At 35.0% G+C, this 17,775-nt stretch overlaps 1 protein-coding gene across 1 annotated transcript in view; it reads right to left on the reverse strand.

Moving 5' to 3' along the window:
* Nucleotides 1-1,026: 1,026 nt before the first annotated feature.
* Nucleotides 1,027-17,775, reverse strand: part of LOC148801156 (uncharacterized) — a 37,959-nt gene continuing 21,210 nt past the window's right edge. Inside the window, exons 7-8 of the mRNA XM_088901363.1 lie at nucleotides 12,137-17,663; nucleotides 1,027-11,973 (exon numbers count right to left, since the gene is read on the reverse strand). The gene's annotated coding sequence lies outside the window, so the exon portion shown is untranslated. The remainder of the gene's footprint in view (nucleotides 11,974-12,136; nucleotides 17,664-17,775) is intronic.

Here is a 17,775-nt window from a genome sequence, read left to right on the forward strand (position 1 = left end):
GCAAATAACCACGGGAGTAGGCAACGTCCTTGTTCATTTTGTTGAAGGTCTCTAGGGGGCGAAGCTAGTGGTAAACTCAAGCAGCAGGGGTGACAGTCACTATTTTGTGTCTTGCCAGAGCAGAGCCTAGGGGTCGGATAGTAGGAATGCAACATAGGCTTGGGCAAAGGCGAGAACTGTGCTCGGGTTGGGCTGATAATTATTGAATATGACATTGTTTCCGTGTTTCCAAATCTGTCAAAGGAAGACGACACATTAAACCAGCTCAAGTTCCAGTCATCTAGAGATCGAGAGGCCCAATCATTAGTGTGAATAGCCAAGGAGAAGCAAACCACATCGCCTTGGCAACAGGGCATTGAAACAAGAAATGAAGAATACTTTCACGTTCAGCCTTCAACAACATGCACCCACTGAGAGTTAGGATCTGACAGAAACCTCCGTATCAACTTCAATATGCATTGTTCCATTTGTAGGCAATACATCTAACAAGGCCCGTCAAAAAATACGTGCTTGTTTCTTCCCCTCTTCATGGAAAGCCCATCGGAAATTTCTAACCACTGTGACAAAGGCTGGCCAAGATATTTCTTGTTGCTGCCAATAGGTATTACTCCAAGGAGAGAGAGGAAGAGAGGTGGCGATGACGAGTACTGGACGTAAAAAAAAGAATTCATGATTTTTGATAGTTTACAAATTACCCAGATCACGAACAATATAAACCGAGAAGCCACCACAGCTCAAGAGCTTTAATGAAGCGTCACTTTCTTACAAAAATAAGATCATCTACGAACGTTAGGTGGTTGATGCATACTCATAGTTATAGGGGTGTCAATTGGACTGGATTTGGTCCAATACGAGTAAATGGACCAGGTCCAACAATTTGACGACAGGGAGAAAAGGTGTGCTGAAACTTAGAGATGAACCGAGCGTATACTTCAATCTGTTTACCATGGTCTTCACGATTAGCTTGTAAACCACGTTCAGAGTCCAATAGAAAAAAAAGGAGAATGGGAAAAGAAAAGAATGAAATATCCAAATTAGAACCACAGCAAAACCTTCCCTTCATAGATTGGAACCGCATTATAATGTTTGATTGCAATGAAATTCGCCACCCACTTCAAACATTGATGTCAAATACATATATGCAATGAATAATAAGAGAAAATATCACCGACATAAACCGGTCTATAAAGAACTTGTAATGAATAATAATAGAAAAATACATATATGCAAGAGTCTGTATGCTCAAGCACTTCCACTACAACTTACCACTGCAGCCATGTCAAATCTAGAATGACTATATCCAGGAGGATAAAAGGGAAACAGTACATGCTTGGTTTTGACTCGAGTCTGTTGTCTCAGATTTACATCAGTGCCCAAACCTAGAATCCCCCATAAAGGCCGTTCCCTAGTTGATCAGGTCTTGATTTGAATGAGCAATTCACATTGGATGCCAATGCAATGGATTCTCTTATCAGCTGTTGAAGCATCCACGAACCCTTATTTTTTCTCTCCAGCCAGCTCAGCACCACCTTAAAGTCCCCTATCTGATTGGGCTACTTTTAACAGCCATGTCAAATATAAATCAATACAAAATCAAAAATGCTAAAAAAAATTTGATGAATGGGCCAAGAGCCTACGTAGAATCCACAAATAAGTCATTATAAGACTTATTGGGATACCCTTCTTTTGTGAAGTGAGCCAAGAGCCTATGTAGAATCCACAGCAAACCTACGGGATAATAGACTTGGTACAAAACTTAAATAGGAATCTAAATAACCACGAAAACCCACTGATCAAATCACTTCCCATATATTTATCCAAATAACCACGAAAACTTAAATAGGAATCTAAATAAACATTCAATGCCCGCCCATGAATGAGCATCAATTCCGAGCTGACACCTACCCCAACTGTACTTTGGGCCTAAAATTTCTGACCCTGGGCTGAACCGTCATTCTCCCTAAAAGGAATAAGGCACGGATAAATTCAGGAATAAAACAGAGATAAGAAAATAAGGTGAAATGAAAAAAAAAAAAAAACAATTCAAGATTCAAAAGCTGCTCTAGAAACGACTAAGGCCTTGTTGGATAAGCTTTTACTTTTGAGCTTTGGGCTTTGGAAAACAAATTTGAGCCAAAAAAATGTCTTGAGCATTTGGTAAGAATTTATTTTAAAAACATTATAATCTGAAGACAAAAAAATTTTAAGCCCCAAATCACAAAGCCTAAAGTTGAGGTTTTGTGCTTTTATTGGACTTTGAAAACACAAACCTGTAGCTTATCCAAACACAACCTAAATTAGAGAAAAATGAAAACAAAAGTATCAACATTCATTTGAAAGTCATAACCAAAGAAAAAGTCCAACGCAATCCCATCCATATGACCACGGCACTATCAAAAGCCAAGAACCAACAAAACGATGTGCAAAAGAATAATGATTGTGGCCAATCAAACTAGAAAACAAACAGAACTTCATTCCAATATAATCTAATCCAAATAAACAATGACCACGATTAAACAGGATTTCAAAAAACCATTGCAAGTCGGATCAAACTGCAAGAGAAATAGAGGGGCTGAAAAGCAAGAACCTAAGATTTAGTAATGTGATTGATCAGACACATTGCAACTAACATTATCTTAAAGAATTTCCTTTGTTCTTGGGAAGTCTGCAATTCGTTCATCTAAGCACAAAAGAAAATAAATAGAACCAGCTTTTTGCATTAGAGAGCCAAAATAGAACAAAGTAATTTAACAACAATAAGATGCCCACACACATAAAAAGGCCTTACCATATCGGAAAGGTTCTAAACATAGCAAAAATATGAGCAAAAAAAATATCTGAACAAAATAGTAAAAAAAACAGAGAAACAAATAACTGTAGTCGATAGTGTAGCAAGTAATGGGTAACAAAATAATCCTAAAAACTAAAATAAACCACAGCCAAAGACAACTTTCATAGTGCCAATGCCAAGCCAAGCCTAATTCAGTCCTCCTAAATTGTAACCACAAAAGTTAACTAGAGGACGCAAACAAGCAGACGCTCAAATAATATCCAATCTTTACCACCCAATATTACAGATAATAAATACATGACTGTAATTTCTTGACAAAAAATAGCAAAACCTCAAGCCAACCTAAAAGGTTTTGTGACGACAAATTTTCCAGCTCACCTGAAAAATCAATAAATAGATTGAGATACCATGTAGATCTTCTCAAATATCACGCATAAAACTTTAAATAGAAATCTAAGCAGCCGTAAGAACCACCTTATGAATTAGGCATCTATAAGCCCAATCAAGTTCAAATAAACCTTCTGAATTCCAAATACCAATACAAGAACTTGCAATCTGTCTATCTAAACCAGAAAATTCATCCAAAAAACTCAGTCACAAATAAGCAAACTAATTCAAAGATATAGACTGCTCAACCAGAGAGAAATCAAGACTACATATCAAAACAAACTTAACATCATATCAAAAAAGAATCCAAACTAAAAATCTAGTTTAGATCTCAGCACCCACAAAAACCATGCAGAACTCCACAAATGCTCAGAGCAATGATCATTCCACTCCCAATCAAAACAAAAACAGATTGTGTCTTGATGCTAACTAATGCAATATAATGCAAAAACAATGATCGTGATGGTCCAGATTCTAACGCAAAACGGAAAGAGTAATGGTCCAGATTCTAACGCAATCTGATGCAAATAACCAATGATCGTGAACAATCGACATTCCTAAAACCAACTAAAGACAAGTGAAACCCACAATAGAGGAGCTGCGAACCATTGCCTATCTTATCTTTTTCACCAAAAAGACATAATACACATGCACAACGTAGTTCTGAAAATGAATATGCATATAACATGTCAAATTAAGTATATTTTCCAAAAAGACAAACAACTGAAAAATTCTAGCTTGAATATTTTTTTCATCCTCATTAAAACACAGAAATCGTTTGTTTTTTAATATTAAAAATTACTAACAGTGAGAAATGAAAGAAATTACATGGTAAAACAAATAAAATTTTAAAAAACAACGTACCAACCAAAGGTGAAAATTTTGATGGTGCTAACGTCAAATCCGTAGAATAAGAATTTAACATAACCAAACAACACCACATAAGGTACAGGGAAGATGAATAAATGAATGCATGATTGCTAAAAGTTAAATCCACTCAAATTAACAAAAAAGAAGTGGCATAACAAAATCTTCAAAATTCCATCCAACCTCAAAGCCCTGGTATTGGATTCAGACTGTCAACCTAAAAAGAATGTAGAACTTTTCAATGATCGTCATGCTTGTAAACTTAAATTTGAATTTGCAAAACCATGAAAACCCCTTTATGAGATAGGTATCTGAAAAACCATGTCCAGCTCAAATGGACCATCCCGATCCTGTAAATTCATAGCAAACTTGCAATGTATGTATCCATATGAGAAAAGGAAAAAAAAAAAAACAGAAGATAAGAAATTCAGGAACAGAAAAAGACAGGAAATTAGGAGTACTTATTCTTCATAAAATAGATCCATCTAATATACGCAAGACAAGGAACACCGAATAAGCTTGATGAACAAGAAAACCAACACGTAGACTAACAACTAGACTAAGATTAACAGGCCTGGTATCGTATTCACAATAATTAACAAAAAGAAAGTGGCATAAAAAATCATCGTACCACCATCCAACATTAACAGGCCTGGTATCGTATTCACACCCAACCTAACAAGACTAACAATTAGATCTGTTCATGGGCAGGGTAGCCCAACGGCCCGGCCCGGCCCGTGGGCCTGACCTCGGGCTTAACACAGTAAGCCCGACTGTGTTTCGGGCCGGGCCGGGCTCGGGATTTGTCAAAAAAGCCCGGCCCGACTCAGTATTATATATTTTATAAAATATATAATATGTATTTTATATATTATATAAAATATAAATAATATAATATTTATTAAAATATATATTTATAATTTAATATATATATATATTTTATTCTTTTCTTTATAATTTCAATCTATCTCTTTCTTTATTAAACTCTCTTAGCTCTCCAAGTGCAGATAAAACTACAGTACAACCCAAATTAAATGATCCATTCCCACCCCTTTCTTTTCTAATGTACAGCAAAGGAATTAGCATTCCTTTTCACCCACCCAGTGCACATTATTTCCATTCCTCAAGACAGGAATCCCCTTATGACATAGATATCTGAATAGCCATGTGCAGATCAAATCAACCATCTGGATCTTGTAAATAAAAAACAAGCTAGCTAACTATGTATCTATATGAAAAAGGAAAAAAAAAAGAGAGAGATAAGAAATTCAAGAACAAAAAAAGACAGGAAATTAAGAGAATTTATTTTCAACAAATAGGTCCACCTAATATATGCAAGCAAAGGAACACCCAATCACCCTGATGAACAAGAAAACCAACACAAAGATTCAATGTTGAATTAAAATCCTCTAATTCAGAGAGAAATCAAAACTAAGCGTATCAAATTCACACCACAAAACCCAAAAGGAATAATAATGACTAAGACCCTATAAAAAACTTATCAATGATAATTGTGGTTATAAACTTAAATTTGAATTTGTAATTTTGTACAACCACGAAAACCACCGTGTGAAATAGACATCTGCATAACCATGTCCAAATCAAATCACCGTCTGAAAGTAGATTCATAACACATTTGAAATGTGCGCACAGAATAAAATCAGGGAAAAAAACAAGACATTTGGGAACATAAAAGATAGGAATTTACAACATATTTCATAATTGTGCTTATAAACTTAAATTCAAATTTGAATTTGGAATTTTGTACAACCACGAAAGAAATAGACATCGGCATAACCATGTCCAAATCAAAGCACCTTATGAAAGTAGATTCATAACACATTTGAAATGTGCGCACAGAATAAAATCAGGGAAAAAAACGATAAGACATTTGGGAACATAAAAGATAGGAATTTACAACAACATATTCTTCGTCAAATAGAACCACCCAATATAAGCAAGCCAAGGAACATTGGGTATTCCTGTTGAACAAGGAAAATCATCACAAAGATTCAACGTTGATTAAAAAAATCATAATTCAAAGAGAAATAAAATCTGAGATTTAACATTGATTTAAAGATCGTTAAATACACTCTAATAAACAAAAAGAAGGCTTTGGAATAAAACCTTCAAACCTCAATCTAATCTCATCAACCTTGATATCATATTCTCAATGATCGTCATGCTTACAAACTCAAATTTGGACATCAATAACCATGATAACCCCCTTATGAGATGGACATCTGAATGGCTGAATGGCCACGTCCAATTGAAATTTATCGCCCAAATACTAAAGATGATAAATATAAGGAAAAAAAAAGAATGATATCGATTTCAATTAATGGCCATGTCCAATTGAAATTTATCGTCACGAGACCTGCATCGAACCTCAATAACCCAGAAGTCGATTTCACACCTTCAACAATGAATAATTAGGAGATAGTTATTAAACTTACAACGCTAGTCATCCGTCCAAATCCTGTAAATCCATATTAAACTTGCAACGCTAGTCATCACTAACACAAAAGGAAATAAAAAAGATGAGCAACTCAAAAACAAGAAAAGAAACACAAGAAACTGGGAAAACCAACTGAGAATCAAGACGACCCACCCAATATAAGCAAGCCAGCGGTAACCCAATCTCCCAAATGATCAGAAAAACCACCAATAGGATTCAGAATGATTTGACAAGCTCATAGTTAGACAGAATTCAATATAGAGCCCAAACACTAATTTAAAGATCACTAAATCGACTCTAATTAACAAAAGGAAAGAAGTGTAACAAAACCGTCAAACATCCACTAAGTCTCAACAGCCCTTGTACGGGTGTCGCACCGCCAACCTAAAATGAATGTAAGCTAGATTAAGATCCTATATACACTACATGATTTTCATGATTATAAACCTAAACTTTAATTTGTATATAAACCCCCCCGTGATATGTTCATGCTCAAATTCACCTTTTAATCCTGTACATAGAAAACAAGCTTGCAATGCATGTATTCATGTAAAAAAGATTAATAAAAAGATTAGAATTTCGGGGGAAAATTAAGAATTAGGGGAACTTATTCTTCGTGAAATGGATCCACCAAATATATACAAGCCAAGGAACACCCAACGAACATTGAATCTTCCTGGTGAATATGAAAACCATCACAAAGATTCAACACCGATAAAAAAAATTACATTTCTAATATAAATAAACAGCAAGATATCAGATTTAACAATGAATTAAATTTCTTTAAATCCAGTGTAATTAGTAAAAAAGAAAGAGGCATAATAAAACCCTCAAACCTCCATCCAGTCCTCGCAACCACGCTATTGGATTCACACCACAAACCTAAAAGCAAACATTATAACTAAGACTAAGACCCTATATACAGATTCCCAATGATCGTCCAAGCTTATAAACTTAAATTTGAATATAAGCCCCATGACAAGGACATCTAGATGGCCATGACAGCCCAAATAGATAGTCTAAATCCTGTATAGAAAAGGAAAAGAAAAGTAAAGAATTCAAGAACAGAGAACAATAAGGAAAATAAAACTTGTTTCGTGTGAAATAAAACCACTCAATACAGGCCAACTAAGGAAACCCCAATCATACTGAGGAACAAGAAAACCAACGTAAAGATCCAATGCTGTTAGAAAATCCACTAAATCAGGAGAAATCACACATAAGCCTCGATAAAAACTTAAATACCAATAAATCCTCTGCAATCGCCTAAAGAACGTTCACCACAAAGTCCTCGAACCCCAACTACCCAGGTACCCGTTTCACACCGCCAATCCTGAAAGAATGACAACTACACTGAATGGTTGTCATGTTCACAAACTTCTGAATTTTTATAGAGATGAAAACCTCCCGAAGAGATAGACCACCAAATAGCCGTGTCTGACTCAAATCAACCACCCTAATCCTGCAAATTCAAAATACAATTGCAATGTACATCTCCATATCAACAAAAGGAAAAAAAAAAAGATGAGAACTTCATAAAACAGAAAATGATAGGAAACTAGGAAAACTTATTCTGAGTCAAATCTATCCGCCCAATGTATGTTGTCCGGCGATAACCCAACCTCCCAATTGACAAAGAAATCTCGCACAAAATACAATATTGATATAACAATCTCTTAGTTAGGCAAATCTCAAGATTAACCCCAATCACTAATTGAAACATCGCTATATCGACACCAATTAACAAACAGATAGTGTGACAAGACCTTCTAACCTGCTTCCGAGCTCAACAACCCATGCATGTATCTGAGTCACCCCGCCAAACTAAAACGAACAAACCCTAGACTGAGATCCTATCTTCTCAATGTTTGCCATGATCATAAACCTAATTCAGAATATGGATAAACATGATAACCCCATTACCATTCAGACATCTAAATAGCCAGGTCCTGCAGAAATTGACCTTCCAATCCAGTAAATTGAAAACAAGCTTAAAATGCATGTATCCATTTAAGAAGGCATAAAATGGTTAGGAATATAGGAAGAAAATACTTAGGAAATTAGGAGAACTTATTTTTCACCAAATCGATCCTCAAAATATTTGCATTCCAAGGGACACCCAATCACCCTGACAAACAACAAAACCAACACAAAGACTAAATGCTTATTTCGATAAAGGCTCACATTCCGAGAGAAATCAAAACAAAACACAACACGGATTTAAAGATATATAAACTAGTAGTAATTAACAAACGGAAACTAGCTTCAGATAACACATTTGGAAGAAGTTATTATTCATCATTAAAACCACCGAATATATTCAAGCTAGGAACAATGTATCTCCCGGAAAAACAAGAAAACCATCCAAAAATTCAGCATTGATTTCAAAACCTATAAAACAAAGAGAAATGAAAACTAAGCTTTGACAATGATACAAAGATCATTAATTCAACTCCAATAAACTGTGTAATCAAAACCTTAAAACGCTAATTTAAATATGAAAAACCCTATGCAAATAACAAAATGAATGTAGTGTTTCAAAATCGTGAGACCTGCCTCGAGCCTCAATAACCCAAGTTTCGATTTCAAACCCTCGGCCTAAATTGAATGATAACTAGGAGAGAGGAATGCAAATAGCCTCGTCCGACTTGAATCATCCGTCCAAATCCTGTAAATCCATATTAAATTTTCAATGCTATTCATCACCACACAAAAGGAAATAAAAAAAAAAAGATGAGCAACTCAAAAACAAAAAAGAAAAAAAAAGAAAAAAAAGGAAACAGAGAAAACCTATCGAGAATGACTACGACCAACCGAAGATATGCAAACCAGCGATTACCCAACCTCCCAAATGATCAAAAAAACAATAATAGGATTCACTATAATTAGAGAAGACCTTATTTAGACAGAATTCCATATAGAGTTCCAACACTAATTTGACGATCCCTAAATCGGCTCTAACTAACAAAAAGAAAGAAGTGTAACAAAACCATCAAACCTCCACAGATTCTCGGCCGCCCAAGTACAGGAGTCGCACTGCCAGCCTAAAATGAATGTTAGCTAGATTAGGATACTATATATATTACATGCTTGTCATGCTTTTAAACATAAAACAAGATTGCAATGCATGTATCCATGTAAAAAATATTACAAAAAATTAGAATTTCGGGGAAAAATTAAGAATTAGGAGAACTTATTCTTCGTGAAAAGGATCCACCAAATATATGCAAGCCAAGGAACATCCAATTTCCCTGATGAACAACAAAACCAACACAAAGATTCAATGCAGACATAAAAGCCCCTAATTCAGAGAGAAAGCAAAGCTAAAACTTAAAACTGATTTAAAGATCACTAGATCCACTTTAATTTACAAAATGAAGGTGGAGTAACAAAATCTAAAAACCTTCGCCCAACCTCAACATTCTATCAAAGTCACACCGCCACCCAACAAGCAATGACAACGCAAGTAAATCTTACATAACTCTCGCCAATGATCTTCATGTTTGTAAACATACAGTCAGATATTCATGACCATAAAAAAGCCCTTATGACATAGATATGAGTAGCCACCTCCAACTAAAATCAACCTCCCTGATCCTGTAGAATCATAACACATTCGCAATGTGTGTTGAAGAAAAAGAAGGAAAGATAAAAGACATTTGGGAACATAAAAGACGGGAATCTAGAAGAACTTATTGTTCGTCACATAGTTTCACTAAAACGAACAAACCCTAGACAGAGATCCTATCTTCTCAATTTTTGCCATGATCATAAACCTAATTCAGAATATGGATAAACATGATAACCCCATTATCATTGAGACATCTAACTAGCCAGGTCCTGCCGAAATTGACCTTCCAATCCTGTAAATTGAAAACAAGCTTACAATGCATGTATCCATTTAAGAAGGCGTAAAATGGTTACGAATATGGGAAGAAAATACTTAGGAAATTAGGAGAACTTATTTTTCACCAATTCGATCTTCAAAATATTTGCATTCCAAAAGACACCCAATCTCCCTGACAATGGATTTAAAGATATATAGACTAGTTGTAATTAACAAAAGGAAACTAGCTTCAGATAATCTTTAAACCCTCGCCAAACCTAAACATCCTTGCCATCGAATTCACACTGCCACCCTACATGGAATATTTAGTAGACTAAGATCCTATATTCATGCTTATAATTTTTAATTGAAATATGAATAACCATAAAAAAAAACCCTGGTGACAGAAGCAATTAACTTTTAATTAGAATATGCATAACCGTAAAATTCCCCCATGAGATGGACATTTGAAAAGTCATATACAATTGAACTCTGCGTTGCGAATCCTGTACCGATTCATAACACATTTGAATGTATGTAATGAATAAAATAAGAGGGAAAACAAAAAAGACAAGTCATTTTGGAGTAAAAAAGTTAGGAATTTGGAAGAAATTATTCATCATTAAAACCACCGAATATATTCAAGCTAAGGAACATTGTATCTTCTTGAAAAACAAGAAAACCATCCAAAAATTCAGCATTCATTTCAAAACATATAAAACAAAGAAATGAAAACTAAGTTTTGACAATGATACAGCAAAGATCATTAATTCCACTCCAATAAACTGTGTAATCAAAACCTTAAAACACTAATTTAAATATGAAAAACCCTATGCAAAACAAAATGAATGTAGTGTTTCAAAATCGCGAGACCTGCCTCAAGCCTCAATAACCCAAGTTTCCATTTCAAACCCTCAACCTAAAATGAATCATAACTAGGAGAGAGGAACGCAAATAGCCTCGTCCGACTTGAATCATCCGTCCAAATCCTGTAAATTCATATTAAATTTTCAATGCTATTCATCACCAACACAAGAGTAAATAAAAAGAAAAAAGATGACCAACTCAAAATCAACAAAAAAAAAAGAAAAGAAAGGAAACAGGGAAAAACTATCGAGAATGAAGACGACCCACCAAAGATATCCAAACCAGCGATTACCCAATCTCCCAAATTATCAGAAAAACAACAATAGGATTCTGTGATTTGAAGACCTTATTTAGACAGAATTCCATATAGAGTCCCAACACTAATTTGAAGATCCCTAAATCGGCTCTAACTAACAAAAAGAAAGAAGTGTAAAAAAACCATCAAACCTCCACACATTCTCGGCCGCCCTAGTATAGGAGTCGCACCACCAGCCTAAAATGAATGTTAGCTAGATTAGGATACTATATATATTACATGCTTGTCATGCTTTTAATCTTAAATTTGAATTGGTAATATAACCCCCCCCCCCGGTGATGTGTTTAATGATCGAATTCACCTTTTAATCTTGTATATTGAAAACAAGCTTGCAATGCATGTATGCATGTAAAAAATATTACAAAAAATTAGAATTTCAGGGAAAAATGAAGAATAGGAGAACTTATTCTTCGGGAAAAGGATCCACCAAATATATGCAAGCGAAGGAACATCCAATTTCCCTAATGAACAACAAAAACAACAAAAAGATTCAATGCAGACATAAAAGCCCCTAGTTCAGAGAGAAAGCAAAGCTAAAACTTAAAACTGATTTAAAGATCACTAGATCCACTTTAATTTACAAAATGAAGGTGGACTAACAAAATCTAAAAACCTTCGCCCAACCTCAACATTCTTTCTATCAATGTCACACCGCCACCCAACAAGCAATGACAACGCAAGTAAATCTCACATAACTCTCGCCAATGATCTTCATGTTTGTAAACATACAGTCGGATATTCATGAGCATAAAAAAGCCCTTATGACATATACATACGAGTAGCCACCTCCAACTAAAATCAACCTCCCTGATCCTGCAGAATCATAACACATTCACAATGTGTGTAGAAGAAAAAGAAGGAAAGATAAAAGACATTTGGGAACATTAAAGACAGGAATCGAAAAGAACTTATTGTTCGTCACATAGTTCCACTAAATATCTCAACGCCAACGAACATTGAATATTCCTGGTGAATATGAAAACCATTAAACAGATTCAACACCGATACAAAAAATTACATTTCTAATATAAATAAAAAGCAAGATATCAGATTTAACATTGAATTAAATTTCGTTAAATCCACTCTAATTAGTAAAAAAGAAAGGGGCACAATAAAACCCTCAAACCTCCATCCAGTCCTCGCAACCACGCTATCGGATGCACACCCCAAACCAAAAAGCAAACATTATAACCAAGACTAAGACCCTGTAATATACAGATTCCCAATGATCGTACAAGCTTGAAAACTTAAATTTGAATATAACCCCCCGTTGACAAGGACATCTGGATGGCCATCATGACAGATCAAATAGAACGTCTAAATCCTGTATAGAAAGGGAAACGAAAGGAAAAGTAAAGGGAAGCAATTCAAGAACAAAAAACAATAAGGAACATAAAACTTGTTTCATGTGAAATAAAACCTCCCAATACATGCCAACTAAGGAAACCCCACTCATACTGAGGAACAAGAAAACCAACGTAAAGATCCAACGCAGTCAGAAAATCCACTAAATCAGGAGAAATCACACATAAGCCTCGATAAAAACTTAAATACCAACAAATCCTCTGCAATTGCTTAAAGAACGTTCACCACAAAGTCCTCGAACCCCAACTACCCAGGTACACATTTCCCAACGCCAATCCTGAAAGAATGACAACTACACTGAATGGTTGTCATGCTCACAAACTTACTTCTGAATTTTTATAGAGATGAAAACCTCCCAAAAAGATAGACCACCAAATAGCCATGTCTGACTCAAATCAACCACCTTAATCCTGTAAATTCATAATACAATTGCAATGTACATCTCCACATAAACGAAAGGGAATCAAAAAAGATGAGAATTTCATAACACAGAAAATGAAAGTAGGCAAACTTATTCTGAGTCAAATCTATCCGCCCAATGTATGTTGTCCGGCGATAACCCAACTTCCCAATGGACAAAGAAATCTCGCACAAAATACAAAATTGATTTAACAATCTCTTGGTTAGGCAAATCTCAAGGTTAACCCCAATCACTAATTGAAACATCGCTATATCGACACCAATTAACAAAAAGATAGTGTGACAAGACCTTCTAACCTGCTTCCGAGCTCAACAACCCACGCATGTATCTGAGTCACCCTGCCAAACTAAAACGAACAAACCCTAGACAGAGATCCTATCTTCTCAATTTTTGCCATCATCATAAACCTAATTCAGAATATGGATAAACATGATAACCCCATTATCATTGAGACATCTAAATAGCCAGGTCCTGTCGAAATTGACCTTCCAATCCTGTAAATTGAAAACAAGCTTACAATGCATGTATCCATTTAAGAAGCCGTAAAATGGTTAGGAATATAGGAAGAAAATACTTAGGAAATTAGGAGAACTTATTTTTCACCAATTCGATCCTCAAAATATTTGCATTCCAAGGGACACCCAATCTCCCTAACAAACAACAAAACCAACACAAAGACTCAATGCTTATTCCGATAAAGGCCCACATTCCGATAGAAATCAAAACAAACCTCAACACGGATTTAAAGATATATAGACTAGTTGTAATTAACAAAAGGAAACTAGCTTCAGATAATCTTTAAACCCTCGCCACACCTAAACATCCTTGCCATCGAATTCACACTGCCACCCTACATGAAATATTTAGTAGACTAAGATCCTATATTCATGCTTATAATTTCTAATTGAAATATGAATAACCATAAAAAAAAAATCCCTAGTGACAGAAGCAATTAACTTTTAATTAGAATATGCATAACCGTAAAATTCCCTCATGAGATGGACATTTGAAAAGTCATATACAATTGAACTCTGCGTTGCGAATCCTGTACAGATTCATAACACATTTGAATGTATGTAATGAATAAAATAAGAGGGAAAACAAAAAAGATAAGTCATTTTGGAGCAAAAATGTTAGGAATTTGGAAGAAGTTATTATTCATCATTAAAACCACCGAATATATTCAAACTAAGGAACATTGTATCTTCCTGAAAAACAAGAAAACCATCCAAAAATTCAGCATTGATTTCAAAACATATAAAACAAAGAGAAATGAAAACTAAGCTTTGACAAGTATACAACCAAGATCATTAATTCCACTCCAATAAACTGTGTAATCAAAACCTTAAAACACTAATTTAAATATGAAAAACCCTATGCAAATAACGAAATGAATGTAGTGTTTCAAAATAGCGAGACCTGCCTCGAGTCTCAATAACCCAAGTTTCGATTTCAAACCCTCAGGCTAAAATGAATGATAACAAGGAGAGAGGAATGCAAATAGCCTCGTCCGACTTGAATCATCTGTCCAAATCCTGTAAACCCATATTAAATTTTCAATGCTATTCATCACCAACACAAAAGGAAATAAAAAAAAAAATATGAGCAACACAAAAACGAAAAAAAAAAAAAAGAAAACAAAGGAAACAGAGGAAACCTATCAACAATGAAGACGACCCCCCGAAGATATGCAAACCAGCGATTACCCAATCTCCCAAATGATCAGAAAAACAACAATAGGATTCACTGTGATTTTAGAAGACCTTATTTAGACAGAATTCCATATAAAGTCCCAACACTAATTTGAAGATCCCAAAATCGGCTCTAATTAACAAAAGGAAAGAAGTGTAACAAAACCTTCAAACCTCCACACATTCTCGGCCGCCCTAGTACTGGAGTCGCACCGCCAGCCTAAAATGAATGTTAGCTAGATTAGGATATTATATATGTTACATGCCTATCATGCTTTTAAACTTAAATTTGAATTGGTATTATACACCCCAGCCCCCCACTTGTGATGTGCTCATGATCGAATTCACCTTTTAATCTTGTATATTGAAAACAAGATTGCAATGCATGTGAAATATTCATGACCATAAAAAAGCACTTATGACATATACATATGAGTAGCCACCTCCAACTAGAATCAACCTCCCTGATCCTGTAGAATCATAACACTTTTGCAATGTGTGTTGAAGAAAAAGAAGGAAAGATAAAAGACATTTGGGAAAATAAAAGACAAGATACCAGAAGAACTTATTGTTCGTCTCATAGTTCCACTAAATATCTAAAAGCCAACGAACATTGAAGCTTCCTGGGGAATATGAAAACCATCAAAAAGATTCAACACCGATACAAAAAATTACATTTCTATACAAATAACCAGCAAGATATCAGATTTAACATTGAATTAAATTTCGTTAAATCCACTCTAATTAGTAAAAAAGAAAGGGGCACAATAAAAACCTCAAACCTCCATCCAGTTCTCGCAACCACGCTATCGGATTCACACCGCAAACCTAAAAGCAAACATTATAACTAAGACTAAGACCCAGTAATATACAGATTCCCAATGATCGTACAAGCTTGTAAACTTAAATTTGAATATAAATGCCCGTTGACAAGGACATCTGGATGGCCATGACAGCGCAAATAGATCGTCTAAATCCAGTATAGAAAGGGAAAAGAAAGGAAAAGTAAAGGTAAGCAAATCAAGAACAGAAAATCATAAGAATACAAAACTTGTTCCGTGTGAAATAAAACCACTCAATAAATGCCATCTAAGGAAACCCCAATCATACTGAGGAACAACAAAACCAACATAAAGATCCAACGCTGTCAGAAAATCAACTAAATCAGGAGAAATCACACATAAGCCTCGATAAAAACTTAAATACCAATAAATCCTCTGCAATCGCCTAAAGAACGTTCACCACAAAGTCCTCGAACCCCAACTACCCAGGTACCCGTTTCACACCACCAATCCTGAAAGAATGACAACTACGCTGAATGGTTGTCCGGCTCACAAACTTACTTCGACGAAAACCTCCCAAAGAGATAGACCACCAAATAGCCGTGTCTGACTCAAATCAACCACCCTAATCCTGTAAATTCATAATACAATTGCAATGTACATCTCCATATAAACGAAAGGAAATAAAAAAAGATGAGAATTTCATAAAACTGAAAAATATAGGAAACTAGGAAAACTTATTCTGAGTCAATATCCGCCCAATGTAGGTTGTCTGGCGATAACCCAACTCCCAAATGACAAAGAAATCTCGCAAAAAATACAATATTGATTTAAGAATCTCTTAGTTAGGCAAATCTCAAGGTTAAACCCAATCACTAATTGAAACATCGCTATATCGCCACCAATTAACAAAAGGATAGTGTGACAAGACCTAACCTGCTTCCGAACTCAACAACCCATGCATTTATCTGAGTAACCCCGCCAAACTAAAACGAACAAACCCTAGACTGAGATCCTATCTTCTCAATTTTTGCCATGATCATAAACCTAATTCAGAATATGGATAAACATGATAACCCCATTATCATTGAGACATCTAACTAGCCAGGTCCTGCCGAAATTGACCTTCCAATCCTGTAAATCGAAAACAAGCTTACAATGCATGTATCCATTTAAGAAGCCGTAAAATGGTTAGGAATATAGGAAGAAAATACTTAGGAAATTAGGAGAACTTATTTTTCACCAATTCGATCCTCAAAATATTTGCATTCCAAGGGACACCCAATCTCCCTGACAAACAACAAAACCAACACAAAGACTCAATGCTTATTCCGATAAAGGCTCACATTCCGAGAGAAATCAAAACAAACCTCAACACGGATTTAAAGATATATAGACTAGTTGTAATTAACAAAAGGAAACTAGCTTCAGATAATCTTTAAACCCTCGCCAAACCTAAACATCCTTGCCTTCGAATTCACACACTGCCACCCTACGTGGAATAGTTAGTAGACTAAGATCCTATATTCATGCTTATAATTTTTAATTGAAATATGAATAACCATAAAACAAAAAACCCTGGTAAGAGAAGCAATTAACTTTTAATTAGAATATGCATAACCGTAAAATTCCCTCATGATATGGACATTTGAAAAGCCATATACAGCTGAACTCTGCGTTGCGAATCCAGTACAGATTCATAACACATTTGAATGTAAGGAATAAAATAGGAGTGAAAACAAAAAAGATAGTCATTTGGGAGCAAAAAAGTTAGCAATTTGAAAGAAGTTATTATTCATCATTAAAACCACCGAATATATTCAACCTAAGGAACATTGTATCTTCTTGAAAAACAAGAAAACCGTCCAAAAATTCAGCATTCATTTCGAAACCTATAAAACAAAGAGAAATGAAACTAAGTTTTGACAATGATACAGCAAAGATCATTAATTACACTCCAACAAACTGTGTAATCAAAACCTGAAAACACTAATTTAAATATGA

This window comes from Nelumbo nucifera, chromosome 3 (genome assembly GCF_055504915.1).
Source record: "Nelumbo nucifera cultivar China Antique chromosome 3, China Antique-T2T, whole genome shotgun sequence".
Classification (NCBI taxonomy): domain Eukaryota; kingdom Viridiplantae; phylum Streptophyta; class Magnoliopsida; order Proteales; family Nelumbonaceae; genus Nelumbo; species Nelumbo nucifera.